Below are 20,109 nucleotides of genomic sequence, written 5' to 3'. Positions count from 1 at the left end.
GGACAATGCATGAGTGATAATGAGCTCATTGATTAAATGCAATTAATGAATAGATTGCCACCTCTTGTTGTGTGTCGTCTGTGTTTCTGTGTTTCCGGCATTTCACATTGGAACACCTCATTCACCTTCCTTGTCTTCTCTCCGCCCTCCCTTTTAGGTAAGTTAAAGAGCTGCACCTGAGCCAGCCACTGATTGATTGATTGATTGATTGATTGATTGATTGATTGATTGATTGATTGATTGATTGATTGATTGATTGATGCAGCACAACAGTCAAATAGTGGAGTGGAGTAGGGGAACAGCAAACAGCCAATAAAGCAGCCCGCCCGCTCGCCTGCCCGCCACAATGGACCTACCTGTGTACACTAGATGGATGTGATGGAATGTACTGTCGTCCCTACATTTCAAGAAGAAGTAAGAATTGCAGTTGCAACAAAGCCTTGCTTGCCTACAAAGAGAGCAGCAATTTGGATTTGTTACTATGTTACCTAGAAGAATAACAAACTGTGCAAGGATGGAGGTTGTAGGAGCAAGGAGAAGTTGTCTGTAAAGTTGGTGGATGCCTATTTTCCATTTTGCAGTCCCTTGTCTCCCTCTTGTGGCCTCCTGGAGGCAACTAGCTGTGCAAAAAAAAGACAGCCTGGCGGCCGGCTGTTGCAGTGTTGCCCTCTCAGGCAACACTGAGTGACTGACTGAGCCTCACCGTCTTATATAAAGTTCAGACGGAACTTTGCACGTGTCATAGTGGAGCCCTCAGGATTCCAGAGCCAGCTTTCTGACATCATAATGGGGCCTCAGAGATAAAAGCCTGGGCCCAGGCAGTGTTGGTCAGTGCTGCTCAGCAGGCAGCACTGGACTGGACTGGATTACAGCTGATACAAGGTGTGAAGGAACAAGGGGTGGCTGTGGGCATGCACTTGCTGCCGCTGCCAGTGTTTATCTGCATGGCAGCAGGGCATTTGGGCGTTGCCAGGAAGGCGTTTTTATGTAGATTCCTCCTCTTTCAGCACTGCATTGTGGTGCAAGCAAAAGAAGCAAATCCTGTCTGGCTTCCTCTCCGGCCTTTATTCACCTCCCGTGTAGCTGTGAGTGTGTGAGCCTGCAGGGCCCCATGGAATTGCCTAGAAGTAGGCTGAATCGCTGCAAGGGCTGAACAGCAGTATCGGGCAGGCTCGGGCAACGCGCGGCCCGTTCGGGTTATCGCTTCTCGGCCTTTTGGCTAAGATCAAGTGTAGTATCTGTTCTTATCAGTTTAATATCTGATACGTCCCCTATCTGGGGACCATATATTAAATGGATTTTTAGAACAGGGAGATGGAAATAGAGCTTGCTCTGTCCACTCCACGCATTGACCTGGTATTGCAGTATTTCCAGGACCGGTGCACCCTTTCCTTATGTGTTGACTAAAAGCAGATTCCAAAAGTGTTTTTTGTCTTTGCTATTGTTTCTGTCTTTCTGAAGGGATCTCCCCTTTTAATCCCATTATTTCAACACCTGTTGGACAATGCATGAGTGATAATGAGCTCATTGATTAAATGCAATTAATGAATAGATTGCCACCTCTTGTTGTGTGTCGTCTGTGTTTCTGTGTTTCCGGCATTTCACATTGGAACACCTCATTCACCTTCCTTGTCTTCTCTCCGCCCTCCCTTTTAGGTAAGTTAAAGAGCTGCACCTGAGCCAGCCACTGATTGATTGATTGATTGATTGATTGATTGATTGATTGATTGATTGATTGATTGATGCAGCACAACAGTCAAATAGTGGAGTGGAGTAGGGGAACAGCAAACAGCCAATAAAGCAGCCCGCCCGCTCGCCTGCCCGCCACAATGGACCTACCTGTGTACACTAGATGGATGTGATGGAATGTACTGTCGTCCCTACATTTCAAGAAGAAGTAAGAATTGCAGTTGCAACAAAGCCTTGCTTGCCTACAAAGAGAGCAGCAATTTGGATTTGTTACTATGTTACCTAGAAGAATAACAAACTGTGCAAGGATGGAGGTTGTAGGAGCAAGGAGAAGTTGTCTGTAAAGTTGGTGGATGCCTATTTTCCATTTTGCAGTCCCTTGTCTCCCTCTTGTGGCCTCCTGGAGGCAACTAGCTGTGCAAAAAAAAGACAGCCTGGCGGCCGGCTGTTGCAGTGTTGCCCTCTCAGGCAACACTGAGTGACTGACTGAGCCTCACCGTCTTATATAAAGTTCAGACGGAACTTTGCACGTGTCATAGTGGAGCCCTCAGGATTCCAGAGCCAGCTTTCTGACATCATAATGGGGCCTCAGAGATAAAAGCCTGGGCCCAGGCAGTGTTGGTCAGTGCTGCTCAGCAGGCAGCACTGGACTGGACTGGATTACAGCTGATACAAGGTGTGAAGGAACAAGGGGTGGCTGTGGGCATGCACTTGCTGCCGCTGCCAGTGTTTATCTGCATGGCAGCAGGGCATTTGGGCGTTGCCAGGAAGGCGTTTTTATGTAGATTCCTCCTCTTTCAGCACTGCATTGTGGTGCAAGCAAAAGAAGCAAATCCTGTCTGGCTTCCTCTCCGGCCTTTATTCACCTCCCGTGTAGCTGTGAGTGTGTGAGCCTGCAGGGCCCCATGGAATTGCCTAGAAGTAGGCTGAATCGCTGCAAGGGCTGAACAGCAGTATCGGGCAGGCTCGGGCAACGCGCGACCCGTTCGGGTTATCGCTTCTCGGCCTTTTGGCTAAGATCAAGTGTAGTATCTGTTCTTATCAGTTTAATATCTGATACGTCCCCTATCTGGGGACCATATATTAAATGGATTTTTAGAACAGGGAGATGGAAATAGAGCTTGCTCTGTCCACTCCACGCATTGACCTGGTATTGCAGTATTTCCAGGACCGGTGCACCCTTTCCTTATGTGTTGACTAAAAGCAGATTCCAAAAGTGTTTTTTGTCTTTGCTATTGTTTCTGTCTTTCTGAAGGGATCTCCCCTTTTAATCCCATTATTTCAACACCTGTTGGACAATGCATGAGTGATAATGAGCTCATTGATTAAATGCAATTAATGAATAGATTGCCACCTCTTGTTGTGTGTCGTCTGTGTTTCTGTGTTTCCGGCATTTCACATTGGAACACCTCATTCACCTTCCTTGTCTTCTCTCCGCCCTCCCTTTTAGGTAAGTTAAAGAGCTGCACCTGAGCCAGCCACTGATTGATTGATTGATTGATTGATTGATTGATTGATTGATTGATGCAGCACAACAGTCAAATAGTGGAGTGGAGTAGGGGAACAGCAAACAGCCAATAAAGCAGCCCGCCCGCTCGCCTGCCCGCCACAATGGACCTACCTGTGTACACTAGATGGATGTGATGGAATGTACTGTCGTCCCTACATTTCAAGAAGAAGTAAGAATTGCAGTTGCAACAAAGCCTTGCTTGCCTACAAAGAGAGCAGCAATTTGGATTTGTTACTATGTTACCTAGAAGAATAACAAACTGTGCAAGGATGGAGGTTGTAGGAGCAAGGAGAAGTTGTCTGTAAAGTTGGTGGATGCCTATTTTCCATTTTGCAGTCCCTTGTCTCCCTCTTGTGGCCTCCTGGAGGCAACTAGCTGTGCAAAAAAAAGACAGCCTGGCGGCCGTCTGTTGCAGTGTTGCCCTCTCAGGCAACACTGAGTGACTGACTGAGCCTCACCGTCTTATATAAAGTTCAGACGGAACTTTGCACGTGTCATAGTGGAGCCCTCAGGATTCCAGAGCCAGCTTTCTGACATCATAATGGGGCCTCAGAGATAAAAGCCTGGGCCCAGGCAGTGTTGGTCAGTGCTGCTCAGCAGGCAGCACTGGACGATTACAGCTGATACAAGGTGTGAAGGAACAAGGGGTGGCTGTGGGCATGCACTTGCTGCCGCTGCCAGTGTTTATCTGCATGGCAGCAGGGCATTTGGGCGTTGCCAGGAAGGCGTTTTTATGTAGATTCCTCCTCTTTCCTCTTTCAGCACTGCATTGTGGTGCAAGCAAAAGAAGCAAATCCTGTCTGGCTTCCTCTCCGGCCTTTATTCACCTCCCGTGTAGCTGTGAGTGTGTGAGCCTGCAGGGCCCCATGGAATTGCCTAGAAGTAGGCTGAATCGCTGCAAGGGCTGAACAGCAGTATCGGGCAGGCTCGGGCAACGCGCGACCCGTTCGGGTTATCGCTTCTCGGCCTTTTGGCTAAGATCAAGTGTAGTATCTGTTCTTATCAGTTTAATATCTGATACGTCCCCTGTCTGGGGACCATATATTAAATGGATTTTTAGAACAGGGAGATGGAAATAGAGCTTGCTCTGTCCACTCCACGCATTGACCTGGTATTGCAGTATTTCCAGGACCGGTGCACCCTTTCCTTATGTGTTGACTAAAAGCAGATTCCAAAAGTGTTTTTTGTCTTTGCTATTGTTTCTGTCTTTCTGAAGGGATCTCCCCTTTTAATCCCATTATTTCAACACCTGTTGGACAATGCATGAGTGATAATGAGCTCATTGATTAAATGCAATTAATGAATAGATTGCCACCTCTTGTTGTGTGTCGTCTGTGTTTCTGTGTTTCCGGCATTTCACATTGGAACACCTCATTCACCTTCCTTGTCTTCTCTCCGCCCTCCCTTTTAGGTAAGTTAAAGAGCTGCACCTGAGCCAGCCACTGATTGATTGATTGATTGATTGATTGATTGATTGATTGATTGATTGATTGATGCAGCACAACAGTCAAATAGTGGAGTGGAGTAGGGGAACAGCAAACAGCCAATAAAGCAGCCCGCCCGCTCGCCTGCCCGCCACAATGGACCTACCTGTGTACACTAGATGGATGTGATGGAATGTACTGTCGTCCCTACATTTCAAGAAGAAGTAAGAATTGCAGTTGCAACAAAGCCTTGCTTGCCTACAAAGAGAGCAGCAATTTGGATTTGTTACTATGTTACCTAGAAGAATAACAAACTGTGCAAGGATGGAGGTTGTAGGAGCAAGGAGAAGTTGTCTGTAAAGTTGGTGGATGCCTATTTTCCATTTTGCAGTCCCTTGTCTCCCTCTTGTGGCCTCCTGGAGGCAACTAGCTGTGCAAAAAAAAGACAGCCTGGCGGCCGGCTGTTGCAGTGTTGCCCTCTCAGGCAACACTGAGTGACTGACTGAGCCTCACCGTCTTATATAAAGTTCAGACGGAACTTTGCACGTGTCATAGTGGAGCCCTCAGGATTCCAGAGCCAGCTTTCTGACATCATAATGGGGCCTCAGAGATAAAAGCCTGGGCCCAGGCAGTGTTGGTCAGTGCTGCTCAGCAGGCAGCACTGGACTGGACTGGATTACAGCTGATACAAGGTGTGAAGGAACAAGGGGTGGCTGTGGGCATGCACTTGCTGCCGCTGCCAGTGTTTATCTGCATGGCAGCAGGGCATTTGGGCGTTGCCAGGAAGGCGTTTTTATGTAGATTCCTCCTCTTTCAGCACTGCATTGTGGTGCAAGCAAAAGAAGCAAATCCTGTCTGGCTTCCTCTCCGGCCTTTATTCACCTCCCGTGTAGCTGTGAGTGTGTGAGCCTGCAGGGCCCCATGGAATTGCCTAGAAGTAGGCTGAATCGCTGCAAGGGCTGAACAGCAGTATCGGGCAGGCTCGGGCAACGCGCGGCCCGTTCGGGTTATCGCTTCTCGGCCTTTTGGCTAAGATCAAGTGTAGTATCTGTTCTTATCAGTTTAATATCTGATACGTCCCCTATCTGGGGACCATATATTAAATGGATTTTTAGAACAGGGAGATGGAAATAGAGCTTGCTCTGTCCACTCCACGCATTGACCTGGTATTGCAGTATTTCCAGGACCGGTGCACCCTTTCCTTATGTGTTGACTAAAAGCAGATTCCAAAAGTGTTTTTTGTCTTTGCTATTGTTTCTGTCTTTCTGAAGGGATCTCCCCTTTTAATCCCATTATTTCAACACCTGTTGGACAATGCATGAGTGATAATGAGCTCATTGATTAAATGCAATTAATGAATAGATTGCCACCTCTTGTTGTGTGTCGTCTGTGTTTCTGTGTTTCCGGCATTTCACATTGGAACACCTCATTCACCTTCCTTGTCTTCTCTCCGCCCTCCCTTTTAGGTAAGTTAAAGAGCTGCACCTGAGCCAGCCACTGATTGATTGATTGATTGATTGATTGATTGATTGATTGATTGATTGATTGATTGATGCAGCACAACAGTCAAATAGTGGAGTGGAGTAGGGGAACAGCAAACAGCCAATAAAGCAGCCCGCCCGCTCGCCTGCCCGCCACAATGGACCTACCTGTGTACACTAGATGGATGTGATGGAATGTACTGTCGTCCCTACATTTCAAGAAGAAGTAAGAATTGCAGTTGCAACAAAGCCTTGCTTGCCTACAAAGAGAGCAGCAATTTGGATTTGTTACTATGTTACCTAGAAGAATAACAAACTGTGCAAGGATGGAGGTTGTAGGAGCAAGGAGAAGTTGTCTGTAAAGTTGGTGGATGCCTATTTTCCATTTTGCAGTCCCTTGTCTCCCTCTTGTGGCCTCCTGGAGGCAACTAGCTGTGCAAAAAAAAGACAGCCTGGCGGCCGGCTGTTGCAGTGTTGCCCTCTCAGGCAACACTGAGTGACTGACTGAGCCTCACCGTCTTATATAAAGTTCAGACGGAACTTTGCACGTGTCATAGTGGAGCCCTCAGGATTCCAGAGCCAGCTTTCTGACATCATAATGGGGCCTCAGAGATAAAAGCCTGGGCCCAGGCAGTGTTGGTCAGTGCTGCTCAGCAGGCAGCACTGGACTGGACTGGATTACAGCTGATACAAGGTGTGAAGGAACAAGGGGTGGCTGTGGGCATGCACTTGCTGCCGCTGCCAGTGTTTATCTGCATGGCAGCAGGGCATTTGGGCGTTGCCAGGAAGGCGTTTTTATGTAGATTCCTCCTCTTTCAGCACTGCATTGTGGTGCAAGCAAAAGAAGCAAATCCTGTCTGGCTTCCTCTCCGGCCTTTATTCACCTCCCGTGTAGCTGTGAGTGTGTGAGCCTGCAGGGCCCCATGGAATTGCCTAGAAGTAGGCTGAATCGCTGCAAGGGCTGAACAGCAGTATCGGGCAGGCTCGGGCAACGCGCGGCCCGTTCGGGTTATCGCTTCTCGGCCTTTTGGCTAAGATCAAGTGTAGTATCTGTTCTTATCAGTTTAATATCTGATACGTCCCCTATCTGGGGACCATATATTAAATGGATTTTTAGAACAGGGAGATGGAAATAGAGCTTGCTCTGTCCACTCCACGCATTGACCTGGTATTGCAGTATTTCCAGGACCGGTGCACCCTTTCCTTATGTGTTGACTAAAAGCAGATTCCAAAAGTGTTTTTTGTCTTTGCTATTGTTTCTGTCTTTCTGAAGGGATCTCCCCTTTTAATCCCATTATTTCAACACCTGTTGGACAATGCATGAGTGATAATGAGCTCATTGATTAAATGCAATTAATGAATAGATTGCCACCTCTTGTTGTGTGTCGTCTGTGTTTCTGTGTTTCCGGCATTTCACATTGGAACACCTCATTCACCTTCCTTGTCTTCTCTCCGCCCTCCCTTTTAGGTAAGTTAAAGAGCTGCACCTGAGCCAGCCACTGATTGATTGATTGATTGATTGATTGATTGATTGATTGATGCAGCACAACAGTCAAATAGTGGAGTGGAGTAGGGGAACAGCAAACAGCCAATAAAGCAGCCCGCCCGCTCGCCTGCCCGCCACAATGGACCTACCTGTGTACACTAGATGGATGTGATGGAATGTACTGTCGTCCCTACATTTCAAGAAGAAGTAAGAATTGCAGTTGCAACAAAGCCTTGCTTGCCTACAAAGAGAGCAGCAATTTGGATTTGTTACTATGTTACCTAGAAGAATAACAAACTGTGCAAGGATGGAGGTTGTAGGAGCAAGGAGAAGTTGTCTGTAAAGTTGGTGGATGCCTATTTTCCATTTTGCAGTCCCTTGTCTCCCTCTTGTGGCCTCCTGGAGGCAACTAGCTGTGCAAAAAAAAGACAGCCTGGCGGCCGGCTGTTGCAGTGTTGCCCTCTCAGGCAACACTGAGTGACTGACTGAGCCTCACCGTCTTATATAAAGTTCAGACGGAACTTTGCACGTGTCATAGTGGAGCCCTCAGGATTCCAGAGCCAGCTTTCTGACATCATAATGGGGCCTCAGAGATAAAAGCCTGGGCCCAGGCAGTGTTGGTCAGTGCTGCTCAGCAGGCAGCACTGGACTGGACTGGATTACAGCTGATACAAGGTGTGAAGGAACAAGGGGTGGCTGTGGGCATGCACTTGCTGCCGCTGCCAGTGTTTATCTGCATGGCAGCAGGGCATTTGGGCGTTGCCAGGAAGGCGTTTTTATGTAGATTCCTCCTCTTTCAGCACTGCATTGTGGTGCAAGCAAAAGAAGCAAATCCTGTCTGGCTTCCTCTCCGGCCTTTATTCACCTCCCGTGTAGCTGTGAGTGTGTGAGCCTGCAGGGCCCCATGGAATTGCCTAGAAGTAGGCTGAATCGCTGCAAGGGCTGAACAGCAGTATCGGGCAGGCTCGGGCAACGCGCGGCCCGTTCGGGTTATCGCTTCTCGGCCTTTTGGCTAAGATCAAGTGTAGTATCTGTTCTTATCAGTTTAATATCTGATACGTCCCCTATCTGGGGACCATATATTAAATGGATTTTTAGAACAGGGAGATGGAAATAGAGCTTGCTCTGTCCACTCCACGCATTGACCTGGTATTGCAGTATTTCCAGGACCGGTGCACCCTTTCCTTATGTGTTGACTAAAAGCAGATTCCAAAAGTGTTTTTTGTCTTTGCTATTGTTTCTGTCTTTCTGAAGGGATCTCCCCTTTTAATCCCATTATTTCAACACCTGTTGGACAATGCATGAGTGATAATGAGCTCATTGATTAAATGCAATTAATGAATAGATTGCCACCTCTTGTTGTGTGTCGTCTGTGTTTCTGTGTTTCCGGCATTTCACATTGGAACACCTCATTCACCTTCCTTGTCTTCTCTCCGCCCTCCCTTTTAGGTAAGTTAAAGAGCTGCACCTGAGCCAGCCACTGATTGATTGATTGATTGATTGATTGATTGATTGATTGATTGATTGATTGATTGATTGATGCAGCACAACAGTCAAATAGTGGAGTGGAGTAGGGGAACAGCAAACAGCCAATAAAGCAGCCCGCCCGCTCGCCTGCCCGCCACAATGGACCTACCTGTGTACACTAGATGGATGTGATGGAATGTACTGTCGTCCCTACATTTCAAGAAGAAGTAAGAATTGCAGTTGCAACAAAGCCTTGCTTGCCTACAAAGAGAGCAGCAATTTGGATTTGTTACTATGTTACCTAGAAGAATAACAAACTGTGCAAGGATGGAGGTTGTAGGAGCAAGGAGAAGTTGTCTGTAAAGTTGGTGGATGCCTATTTTCCATTTTGCAGTCCCTTGTCTCCCTCTTGTGGCCTCCTGGAGGCAACTAGCTGTGCAAAAAAAAGACAGCCTGGCGGCCGGCTGTTGCAGTGTTGCCCTCTCAGGCAACACTGAGTGACTGACTGAGCCTCACCGTCTTATATAAAGTTCAGACGGAACTTTGCACGTGTCATAGTGGAGCCCTCAGGATTCCAGAGCCAGCTTTCTGACATCATAATGGGGCCTCAGAGATAAAAGCCTGGGCCCAGGCAGTGTTGGTCAGTGCTGCTCAGCAGGCAGCACTGGACTGGACTGGATTACAGCTGATACAAGGTGTGAAGGAACAAGGGGTGGCTGTGGGCATGCACTTGCTGCCGCTGCCAGTGTTTATCTGCATGGCAGCAGGGCATTTGGGCGTTGCCAGGAAGGCGTTTTTATGTAGATTCCTCCTCTTTCAGCACTGCATTGTGGTGCAAGCAAAAGAAGCAAATCCTGTCTGGCTTCCTCTCCGGCCTTTATTCACCTCCCGTGTAGCTGTGAGTGTGTGAGCCTGCAGGGCCCCATGGAATTGCCTAGAAGTAGGCTGAATCGCTGCAAGGGCTGAACAGCAGTATCGGGCAGGCTCGGGCAACGCGCGGCCCGTTCGGGTTATCGCTTCTCGGCCTTTTGGCTAAGATCAAGTGTAGTATCTGTTCTTATCAGTTTAATATCTGATACGTCCCCTATCTGGGGACCATATATTAAATGGATTTTTAGAACAGGGAGATGGAAATAGAGCTTGCTCTGTCCACTCCACGCATTGACCTGGTATTGCAGTATTTCCAGGACCGGTGCACCCTTTCCTTATGTGTTGACTAAAAGCAGATTCCAAAAGTGTTTTTTGTCTTTGCTATTGTTTCTGTCTTTCTGAAGGGATCTCCCCTTTTAATCCCATTATTTCAACACCTGTTGGACAATGCATGAGTGATAATGAGCTCATTGATTAAATGCAATTAATGAATAGATTGCCACCTCTTGTTGTGTGTCGTCTGTGTTTCTGTGTTTCCGGCATTTCACATTGGAACACCTCATTCACCTTCCTTGTCTTCTCTCCGCCCTCCCTTTTAGGTAAGTTAAAGAGCTGCACCTGAGCCAGCCACTGATTGATTGATTGATTGATTGATTGATTGATTGATTGATTGATTGATTGATTGATTGATTGATGCAGCACAACAGTCAAATAGTGGAGTGGAGTAGGGGAACAGCAAACAGCCAATAAAGCAGCCCGCCCGCTCGCCTGCCCGCCACAATGGACCTACCTGTGTACACTAGATGGATGTGATGGAATGTACTGTCGTCCCTACATTTCAAGAAGAAGTAAGAATTGCAGTTGCAACAAAGCCTTGCTTGCCTACAAAGAGAGCAGCAATTTGGATTTGTTACTATGTTACCTAGAAGAATAACAAACTGTGCAAGGATGGAGGTTGTAGGAGCAAGGAGAAGTTGTCTGTAAAGTTGGTGGATGCCTATTTTCCATTTTGCAGTCCCTTGTCTCCCTCTTGTGGCCTCCTGGAGGCAACTAGCTGTGCAAAAAAAAGACAGCCTGGCGGCCGGCTGTTGCAGTGTTGCCCTCTCAGGCAACACTGAGTGACTGACTGAGCCTCACCGTCTTATATAAAGTTCAGACGGAACTTTGCACGTGTCATAGTGGAGCCCTCAGGATTCCAGAGCCAGCTTTCTGACATCATAATGGGGCCTCAGAGATAAAAGCCTGGGCCCAGGCAGTGTTGGTCAGTGCTGCTCAGCAGGCAGCACTGGACTGGACTGGATTACAGCTGATACAAGGTGTGAAGGAACAAGGGGTGGCTGTGGGCATGCACTTGCTGCCGCTGCCAGTGTTTATCTGCATGGCAGCAGGGCATTTGGGCGTTGCCAGGAAGGCGTTTTTATGTAGATTCCTCCTCTTTCAGCACTGCATTGTGGTGCAAGCAAAAGAAGCAAATCCTGTCTGGCTTCCTCTCCGGCCTTTATTCACCTCCCGTGTAGCTGTGAGTGTGTGAGCCTGCAGGGCCCCATGGAATTGCCTAGAAGTAGGCTGAATCGCTGCAAGGGCTGAACAGCAGTATCGGGCAGGCTCGGGCAACGCGCGGCCCGTTCGGGTTATCGCTTCTCGGCCTTTTGGCTAAGATCAAGTGTAGTATCTGTTCTTATCAGTTTAATATCTGATACGTCCCCTATCTGGGGACCATATATTAAATGGATTTTTAGAACAGGGAGATGGAAATAGAGCTTGCTCTGTCCACTCCACGCATTGACCTGGTATTGCAGTATTTCCAGGACCGGTGCACCCTTTCCTTATGTGTTGACTAAAAGCAGATTCCAAAAGTGTTTTTTGTCTTTGCTATTGTTTCTGTCTTTCTGAAGGGATCTCCCCTTTTAATCCCATTATTTCAACACCTGTTGGACAATGCATGAGTGATAATGAGCTCATTGATTAAATGCAATTAATGAATAGATTGCCACCTCTTGTTGTGTGTCGTCTGTGTTTCTGTGTTTCCGGCATTTCACATTGGAACACCTCATTCACCTTCCTTGTCTTCTCTCCGCCCTCCCTTTTAGGTAAGTTAAAGAGCTGCACCTGAGCCAGCCACTGATTGATTGATTGATTGATTGATTGATTGATTGATTGATTGATTGATTGATTGATTGATGCAGCACAACAGTCAAATAGTGGAGTGGAGTAGGGGAACAGCAAACAGCCAATAAAGCAGCCCGCCCGCTCGCCTGCCCGCCACAATGGACCTACCTGTGTACACTAGATGGATGTGATGGAATGTACTGTCGTCCCTACATTTCAAGAAGAAGTAAGAATTGCAGTTGCAACAAAGCCTTGCTTGCCTACAAAGAGAGCAGCAATTTGGATTTGTTACTATGTTACCTAGAAGAATAACAAACTGTGCAAGGATGGAGGTTGTAGGAGCAAGGAGAAGTTGTCTGTAAAGTTGGTGGATGCCTATTTTCCATTTTGCAGTCCCTTGTCTCCCTCTTGTGGCCTCCTGGAGGCAACTAGCTGTGCAAAAAAAAGACAGCCTGGCGGCCGGCTGTTGCAGTGTTGCCCTCTCAGGCAACACTGAGTGACTGACTGAGCCTCACCGTCTTATATAAAGTTCAGACGGAACTTTGCACGTGTCATAGTGGAGCCCTCAGGATTCCAGAGCCAGCTTTCTGACATCATAATGGGGCCTCAGAGATAAAAGCCTGGGCCCAGGCAGTGTTGGTCAGTGCTGCTCAGCAGGCAGCACTGGACTGGACTGGATTACAGCTGATACAAGGTGTGAAGGAACAAGGGGTGGCTGTGGGCATGCACTTGCTGCCGCTGCCAGTGTTTATCTGCATGGCAGCAGGGCATTTGGGCGTTGCCAGGAAGGCGTTTTTATGTAGATTCCTCCTCTTTCAGCACTGCATTGTGGTGCAAGCAAAAGAAGCAAATCCTGTCTGGCTTCCTCTCCGGCCTTTATTCACCTCCCGTGTAGCTGTGAGTGTGTGAGCCTGCAGGGCCCCATGGAATTGCCTAGAAGTAGGCTGAATCGCTGCAAGGGCTGAACAGCAGTATCGGGCAGGCTCGGGCAACGCGCGGCCCGTTCGGGTTATCGCTTCTCGGCCTTTTGGCTAAGATCAAGTGTAGTATCTGTTCTTATCAGTTTAATATCTGATACGTCCCCTATCTGGGGACCATATATTAAATGGATTTTTAGAACAGGGAGATGGAAATAGAGCTTGCTCTGTCCACTCCACGCATTGACCTGGTATTGCAGTATTTCCAGGACCGGTGCACCCTTTCCTTATGTGTTGACTAAAAGCAGATTCCAAAAGTGTTTTTTGTCTTTGCTATTGTTTCTGTCTTTCTGAAGGGATCTCCCCTTTTAATCCCATTATTTCAACACCTGTTGGACAATGCATGAGTGATAATGAGCTCATTGATTAAATGCAATTAATGAATAGATTGCCACCTCTTGTTGTGTGTCGTCTGTGTTTCTGTGTTTCCGGCATTTCACATTGGAACACCTCATTCACCTTCCTTGTCTTCTCTCCGCCCTCCCTTTTAGGTAAGTTAAAGAGCTGCACCTGAGCCAGCCACTGATTGATTGATTGATTGATTGATTGATTGATTGATTGATTGATTGATTGATTGATGCAGCACAACAGTCAAATAGTGGAGTGGAGTAGGGGAACAGCAAACAGCCAATAAAGCAGCCCGCCCGCTCGCCTGCCCGCCACAATGGACCTACCTGTGTACACTAGATGGATGTGATGGAATGTACTGTCGTCCCTACATTTCAAGAAGAAGTAAGAATTGCAGTTGCAACAAAGCCTTGCTTGCCTACAAAGAGAGCAGCAATTTGGATTTGTTACTATGTTACCTAGAAGAATAACAAACTGTGCAAGGATGGAGGTTGTAGGAGCAAGGAGAAGTTGTCTGTAAAGTTGGTGGATGCCTATTTTCCATTTTGCAGTCCCTTGTCTCCCTCTTGTGGCCTCCTGGAGGCAACTAGCTGTGCAAAAAAAAGACAGCCTGGCGGCCGGCTGTTGCAGTGTTGCCCTCTCAGGCAACACTGAGTGACTGACTGAGCCTCACCGTCTTATATAAAGTTCAGACGGAACTTTGCACGTGTCATAGTGGAGCCCTCAGGATTCCAGAGCCAGCTTTCTGACATCATAATGGGGCCTCAGAGATAAAAGCCTGGGCCCAGGCAGTGTTGGTCAGTGCTGCTCAGCAGGCAGCACTGGACTGGACTGGATTACAGCTGATACAAGGTGTGAAGGAACAAGGGGTGGCTGTGGGCATGCACTTGCTGCCGCTGCCAGTGTTTATCTGCATGGCAGCAGGGCATTTGGGCGTTGCCAGGAAGGCGTTTTTATGTAGATTCCTCCTCTTTCAGCACTGCATTGTGGTGCAAGCAAAAGAAGCAAATCCTGTCTGGCTTCCTCTCCGGCCTTTATTCACCTCCCGTGTAGCTGTGAGTGTGTGAGCCTGCAGGGCCCCATGGAATTGCCTAGAAGTAGGCTGAATCGCTGCAAGGGCTGAACAGCAGTATCGGGCAGGCTCGGGCAACGCGCGGCCCGTTCGGGTTATCGCTTCTCGGCCTTTTGGCTAAGATCAAGTGTAGTATCTGTTCTTATCAGTTTAATATCTGATACGTCCCCTATCTGGGGACCATATATTAAATGGATTTTTAGAACAGGGAGATGGAAATAGAGCTTGCTCTGTCCACTCCACGCATTGACCTGGTATTGCAGTATTTCCAGGACCGGTGCACCCTTTCCTTATGTGTTGACTAAAAGCAGATTCCAAAAGTGTTTTTTGTCTTTGCTATTGTTTCTGTCTTTCTGAAGGGATCTCCCCTTTTAATCCCATTATTTCAACACCTGTTGGACAATGCATGAGTGATAATGAGCTCATTGATTAAATGCAATTAATGAATAGATTGCCACCTCTTGTTGTGTGTCGTCTGTGTTTCTGTGTTTCCGGCATTTCACATTGGAACACCTCATTCACCTTCCTTGTCTTCTCTCCGCCCTCCCTTTTAGGTAAGTTAAAGAGCTGCACCTGAGCCAGCCACTGATTGATTGATTGATTGATTGATTGATTGATTGATTGATTGATTGATTGATTGATTGATGCAGCACAACAGTCAAATAGTGGAGTGGAGTAGGGGAACAGCAAACAGCCAATAAAGCAGCCCGCCCGCTCGCCTGCCCGCCACAATGGACCTACCTGTGTACACTAGATGGATGTGATGGAATGTACTGTCGTCCCTACATTTCAAGAAGAAGTAAGAATTGCAGTTGCAACAAAGCCTTGCTTGCCTACAAAGAGAGCAGCAATTTGGATTTGTTACTATGTTACCTAGAAGAATAACAAACTGTGCAAGGATGGAGGTTGTAGGAGCAAGGAGAAGTTGTCTGTAAAGTTGGTGGATGCCTATTTTCCATTTTGCAGTCCCTTGTCTCCCTCTTGTGGCCTCCTGGAGGCAACTAGCTGTGCAAAAAAAAGACAGCCTGGCGGCCGGCTGTTGCAGTGTTGCCCTCTCAGGCAACACTGAGTGACTGACTGAGCCTCACCGTCTTATATAAAGTTCAGACGGAACTTTGCACGTGTCATAGTGGAGCCCTCAGGATTCCAGAGCCAGCTTTCTGACATCATAATGGGGCCTCAGAGATAAAAGCCTGGGCCCAGGCAGTGTTGGTCAGTGCTGCTCAGCAGGCAGCACTGGACTGGACTGGATTACAGCTGATACAAGGTGTGAAGGAACAAGGGGTGGCTGTGGGCATGCACTTGCTGCCGCTGCCAGTGTTTATCTGCATGGCAGCAGGGCATTTGGGCGTTGCCAGGAAGGCGTTTTTATGTAGATTCCTCCTCTTTCAGCACTGCATTGTGGTGCAAGCAAAAGAAGCAAATCCTGTCTGGCTTCCTCTCCGGCCTTTATTCACCTCCCGTGTAGCTGTGAGTGTGTGAGCCTGCAGGGCCCCATGGAATTGCCTAGAAGTAGGCTGAATCGTTGCAAGGGCTGAACAGCAGTATCGGGCAGGCTCGGGCAACGCGCGGCCCGTTCGGGTTATCGCTTCTCGGCCTTTTGGCTAAGATCAAGTGTAGTATCTGTTCTTATCAGTTTAATATCTGATACGTCCCCTATCTGGGGACCATATATTAAATGGATTTTTAGAACAGGGAGATGGAAATAGAGCTTGCTCTGTCCACTCCACGCATTGACCTGGTATTGCAGTATTTCCAGGACCGGTGCACCCTTTCCTTATGTGTTGACTAAAAGCAGATTCCAAAAGTGTTTTTTGTCTTTGCTATTGTTTCTGTCTTTCTGAAGGGATCTCCCCTTTTAATCCCATTATTTCAACACCTGTTGGACAATGCATGAGTGATAATGAGCTCATTGATTAAATGCAATTAATGAATAGATTGCAACCTCTTGTTGTGTGTCGTCTGTGTTTCTGTGTTTCCGGCATTTCACATTGGAACACCTCATTCACCTTCCTTGTCTTCTCTCCGCCCTCCCTTTTAGGTAAGTTAAAGAGCTGCACCTGAGCCAGCCACTGATTGATTGATTGATTGATTGATTGATTGATTGATTGATTGATTGATTGATTGATTGATTGATGCAGCACAACAGTCAAATAGTGGAGTGGAGTAGGGGAACAGCAAACAGCCAATAAAGCAGCCCGCCCGCTCGCCTGCCCGCCACAATGGACCTACCTGTGTACACTAGATGGATGTGATGGAATGTACTGTCGTCCCTACATTTCAAGAAGAAGTAAGAATTGCAGTTGCAACAAAGCCTTGCTTGCCTACAAAGAGAGCAGCAATTTGGATTTGTTACTATGTTACCTAGAAGAATAACAAACTGTGCAAGGATGGAGGTTGTAGGAGCAAGGAGAAGTTGTCTGTAAAGTTGGTGGATGCCTATTTTCCATTTTGCAGTCCCTTGTCTCCCTCTTGTGGCCTCCTGGAGGCAACTAGCTGTGCAAAAAAAAGACAGCCTGGCGGCCGGCTGTTGCAGTGTTGGCCTCTCAGGCAACACTGAGTGACTGACTGAGCCTCACCGTCTTATATAAAGTTCAGACGGAACTTTGCACGTGTCATAGTGGAGCCCTCAGGATTCCAGAGCCAGCTTTCTGACATCATAATGGGGCCTCAGAGATAAAAGCCTGGGCCCAGGCAGTGTTGGTCAGTGCTGCTCAGCAGGCAGCACTGGACTGGACTGGATTACAGCTGATACAAGGTGTGAAGGAACAAGGGGTGGCTGTGGGCATGCACTTGCTGCCACTGCCAGTGTTTATCTGCATGGCAGCAGGGCATTTGGGCGTTGCCAGGAAGGCGTTTTTATGTAGATTCCTCCTCTTTCAGCACTGCATTGTGGTGCAAGCAAAAGAAGCAAATCCTGTCTGGCTTCCTCTCCGGCCTTTATTCACCTCCCGTGTAGCTGTGAGTGTGTGAGCCTGCAGGGCCCCATGGAATTGCCTAGAAGTAGGCTGAATCGCTGCAAGGGCTGAACAGCAGTATCGGGCAGGCTCGGGCAACGCGCGGCCCGTTCGGGTTATCGCCTCTCGGCCTTTTGGCTAAGATCAAGTGTAGTATCTGTTCTTATCAGTTTAATATCTGATACGTCCCCTATCTGGGGACCATATATTAAATGGATTTTTAGAACAGGGAGATGGAAATAGAGCTTGCTCTGTCCACTCCACGCATTGACCTGGTATTGCAGTATTTCCAGGACCGGTGCACCCTTTCCTTATGTGTTGACTAAAAGCAGATTCCAAAAGTGTTTTTTGTCTTTGCTATTGTTTCTGTCTTTCTGAAGGGATCTCCCCTTTTAATCCCATTATTTCAACACCTGTTGGACAATGCATGAGTGATAATGAGCTCATTGATTAAATGCAATTAATGAATAGATTGCCACCTCTTGTTGTGTGTCGTCTGTGTTTCTGTGTTTCCGGCATTTCACATTGGAACACCTCATTCACCTTCCTTGTCTTCTCTCCGCCCTCCCTTTTAGGTAAGTTAAAGAGCTGCACCTGAGCCAGCCACTGATTGATTGATTGATTGATTGATTGATTGATTGATGCAGCACAACAGTCAAATAGTGGAGTGGAGTAGGGGAACAGCAAACAGCCAATAAAGCAGCCCGCCCGCTCGCCTGCCCGCCACAATGGACCTACCTGTGTACACTAGATGGATGTGATGGAATGTACTGTCGTCCCTACATTTCAAGAAGAAGTAAGAATTGCAGTTGCAACAAAGCCTTGCTTGCCTACAAAGAGAGCAGCAATTTGGATTTGTTACTATGTTACCTAGAAGAATAACAAACTGTGCAAGGATGGAGGTTGTAGGAGCAAGGAGAAGTTGTCTGTAAAGTTGGTGGATGCCTATTTTCCATTTTGCAGTCCCTTGTCTCCCTCTTGTGGCCTCCTGGAGGCAACTAGCTGTGCAAAAAAAAGACAGCCTGGCGGCCGGCTGTTGCAGTGTTGCCCTCTCAGGCAACACTGAGTGACTGACTGAGCCTCACCGTCTTATATAAAGTTCAGACGGAACTTTGCACGTGTCATAGTGGAGCCCTCAGGATTCCAGAGCCAGCTTTCTGACATCATAATGGGGCCTCAGAGATAAAAGCCTGGGCCCAGGCAGTGTTGGTCAGTGCTGCTCAGCAGGCAGCACTGGACTGGACTGGATTACAGCTGATACAAGGTGTGAAGGAACAAGGGGTGGCTGTGGGCATGCACTTGCTGCCGCTGCCAGTGTTTATCTGCATGGCAGCAGGGCATTTGGGCGTTGCCAGGAAGGCGTTTTTATGTAGATTCCTCCTCTTTCAGCACTGCATTGTGGTGCAAGCAAAAGAAGCAAATCCTGTCTGGCTTCCTCTCCGGCCTTTATTCACCTCCCGTGTAGCTGTGAGTGTGTGAGCCTGCAGGGCCCCATGGAATTGCCTAGAAGTAGGCTGAATCGCTGCAAGGGCTGAACAGCAGTATCGGGCAGGCTCGGGCAACGCGCGGCCCGTTCGGGTTATCGCTTCTCGGCCTTTTGGCTAAGATCAAGTGTAGTATCTGTTCTTATCAGTTTAATATCTGATACGTCCCCTATCTGGGGACCATATATTAAATGGATTTTTAGAACAGGGAGATGGAAATAGAGCTTGCTCTGTCCACTCCACGCATTGACCTGGTATTGCAGTATTTCCAGGACCGGTGCACCCTTTCCTTATGTGTTGACTAAAAGCAGATTCCAAAAGTGTTTTTTGTCTTTGCTATTGTTTCTGTCTTTCTGAAGGGATCTCCCCTTTTAATCCCATTATTTCAACACCTGTTGGACAATGCATGAGTGATAATGAGCTCATTGATTAAATGCAATTAATGAATAGATTGCCACCTCTTGTTGTGTGTCGTCTGTGTTTCTGTGTTTCCGGCATTTCACATTGGAACACCTCATTCACCTTCCTTGTCTTCTCTCCGCCCTCCCTTTTAGGTAAGTTAAAGAGCTGCACCTGAGCCAGCCACTGATTGATTGATTGATTGATTGATTGATTGATTGATTGATTGATTGATTGATTGATGCAGCACAACAGTCAAATAGTGGAGTGGAGTAGGGGAACAGCAAACAGCCAATAAAGCAGCCCGCCCGCTCGCCTGCCCGCCACAATGGACCTACCTGTGTACACTAGATGGATGTGATGGAATGTACTGTCGTCCCTACATTTCAAGAAGAAGTAAGAATTGCAGTTGCAACAAAGCCTTGCTTGCCTACAAAGAGAGCAGCAATTTGGATTTGTTACTATGTTACCTAGAAGAATAACAAACTGTGCAAGGATGGAGGTTGTAGGAGCAAGGAGAAGTTGTCTGTAAAGTTGGTGGATGCCTATTTTCCATTTTGCAGTCCCTTGTCTCCCTCTTGTGGCCTCCTGGAGGCAACTAGCTGTGCAAAAAAAAGACAGCCTGGCGGCCGGCTGTTGCAGTGTTGCCCTCTCAGGCAACACTGAGTGACTGACTGAGCCTCACCGTCTTATATAAAGTTCAGACGGAACTTTGCACGTGTCATAGTGGAGCCCTCAGGATTCCAGAGCCAGCTTTCTGACATCATAATGGGGCCTCAGAGATAAAAGCCTGGGCCCAGGCAGTGTTGGTCAGTGCTGCTCAGCAGGCAGCACTG

General features: G+C 47.7%; 13 non-coding genes across 13 annotated transcripts; all 13 read left to right on the top strand.

The window, feature by feature from the left end:
• Positions 1-1,199: 1,199 nt before the first annotated feature.
• On the top strand, positions 1,200-1,390 carry LOC142726158 (U2 spliceosomal RNA). Its single transcript, XR_012876648.1, has one exon. It is a non-coding gene; the product is annotated as a U2 spliceosomal RNA (small nuclear RNA).
• Positions 1,391-2,682: 1,292 nt separating this feature from the next.
• On the top strand, positions 2,683-2,873 carry LOC142726157 (U2 spliceosomal RNA). Its single transcript, XR_012876647.1, has one exon. It is a non-coding gene; the product is annotated as a U2 spliceosomal RNA (small nuclear RNA).
• Positions 2,874-4,153: 1,280 nt separating this feature from the next.
• Positions 4,154-4,344, top strand: LOC142726176 (U2 spliceosomal RNA). The gene has a single exon (XR_012876664.1). It is a non-coding gene; the product is annotated as a U2 spliceosomal RNA (small nuclear RNA).
• Positions 4,345-5,632: 1,288 nt separating this feature from the next.
• LOC142726156 (U2 spliceosomal RNA) lies at positions 5,633-5,823 on the top strand. Its single transcript, XR_012876646.1, has one exon. It is a non-coding gene; the product is annotated as a U2 spliceosomal RNA (small nuclear RNA).
• A 1,292-nt stretch (positions 5,824-7,115) lies between these two features.
• Positions 7,116-7,306, top strand: LOC142726155 (U2 spliceosomal RNA). The gene has a single exon (XR_012876645.1). It is a non-coding gene; the product is annotated as a U2 spliceosomal RNA (small nuclear RNA).
• A 1,276-nt stretch (positions 7,307-8,582) lies between these two features.
• On the top strand, positions 8,583-8,773 carry LOC142726154 (U2 spliceosomal RNA). Its single transcript, XR_012876644.1, has one exon. It is a non-coding gene; the product is annotated as a U2 spliceosomal RNA (small nuclear RNA).
• A 1,296-nt stretch (positions 8,774-10,069) lies between these two features.
• LOC142726153 (U2 spliceosomal RNA) lies at positions 10,070-10,260 on the top strand. The gene has a single exon (XR_012876643.1). It is a non-coding gene; the product is annotated as a U2 spliceosomal RNA (small nuclear RNA).
• A 1,300-nt stretch (positions 10,261-11,560) lies between these two features.
• On the top strand, positions 11,561-11,751 carry LOC142726151 (U2 spliceosomal RNA). Its single transcript, XR_012876642.1, has one exon. It is a non-coding gene; the product is annotated as a U2 spliceosomal RNA (small nuclear RNA).
• Positions 11,752-13,047: 1,296 nt separating this feature from the next.
• Positions 13,048-13,238, top strand: LOC142726150 (U2 spliceosomal RNA). Its single transcript, XR_012876641.1, has one exon. It is a non-coding gene; the product is annotated as a U2 spliceosomal RNA (small nuclear RNA).
• A 1,292-nt stretch (positions 13,239-14,530) lies between these two features.
• On the top strand, positions 14,531-14,721 carry LOC142726149 (U2 spliceosomal RNA). The gene has a single exon (XR_012876640.1). It is a non-coding gene; the product is annotated as a U2 spliceosomal RNA (small nuclear RNA).
• Positions 14,722-16,017: 1,296 nt separating this feature from the next.
• LOC142726147 (U2 spliceosomal RNA) lies at positions 16,018-16,208 on the top strand. The gene has a single exon (XR_012876638.1). It is a non-coding gene; the product is annotated as a U2 spliceosomal RNA (small nuclear RNA).
• Positions 16,209-17,508: 1,300 nt separating this feature from the next.
• Positions 17,509-17,699, top strand: LOC142726175 (U2 spliceosomal RNA). Its single transcript, XR_012876663.1, has one exon. It is a non-coding gene; the product is annotated as a U2 spliceosomal RNA (small nuclear RNA).
• A 1,272-nt stretch (positions 17,700-18,971) lies between these two features.
• On the top strand, positions 18,972-19,162 carry LOC142726146 (U2 spliceosomal RNA). Its single transcript, XR_012876637.1, has one exon. It is a non-coding gene; the product is annotated as a U2 spliceosomal RNA (small nuclear RNA).
• Positions 19,163-20,109: the final 947 nt, after the last annotated feature.

The sequence above is a fragment of the Rhinoderma darwinii genome, unplaced genomic scaffold (genome assembly GCF_050947455.1).
Source record: "Rhinoderma darwinii isolate aRhiDar2 unplaced genomic scaffold, aRhiDar2.hap1 Scaffold_610, whole genome shotgun sequence".
Lineage (NCBI taxonomy): Eukaryota > Metazoa > Chordata > Amphibia > Anura > Rhinodermatidae > Rhinoderma > Rhinoderma darwinii.
The sequence above is the reverse complement of the archived record's forward strand: the minus strand, read 5'-3'. Positions and strand labels throughout refer to the sequence as shown.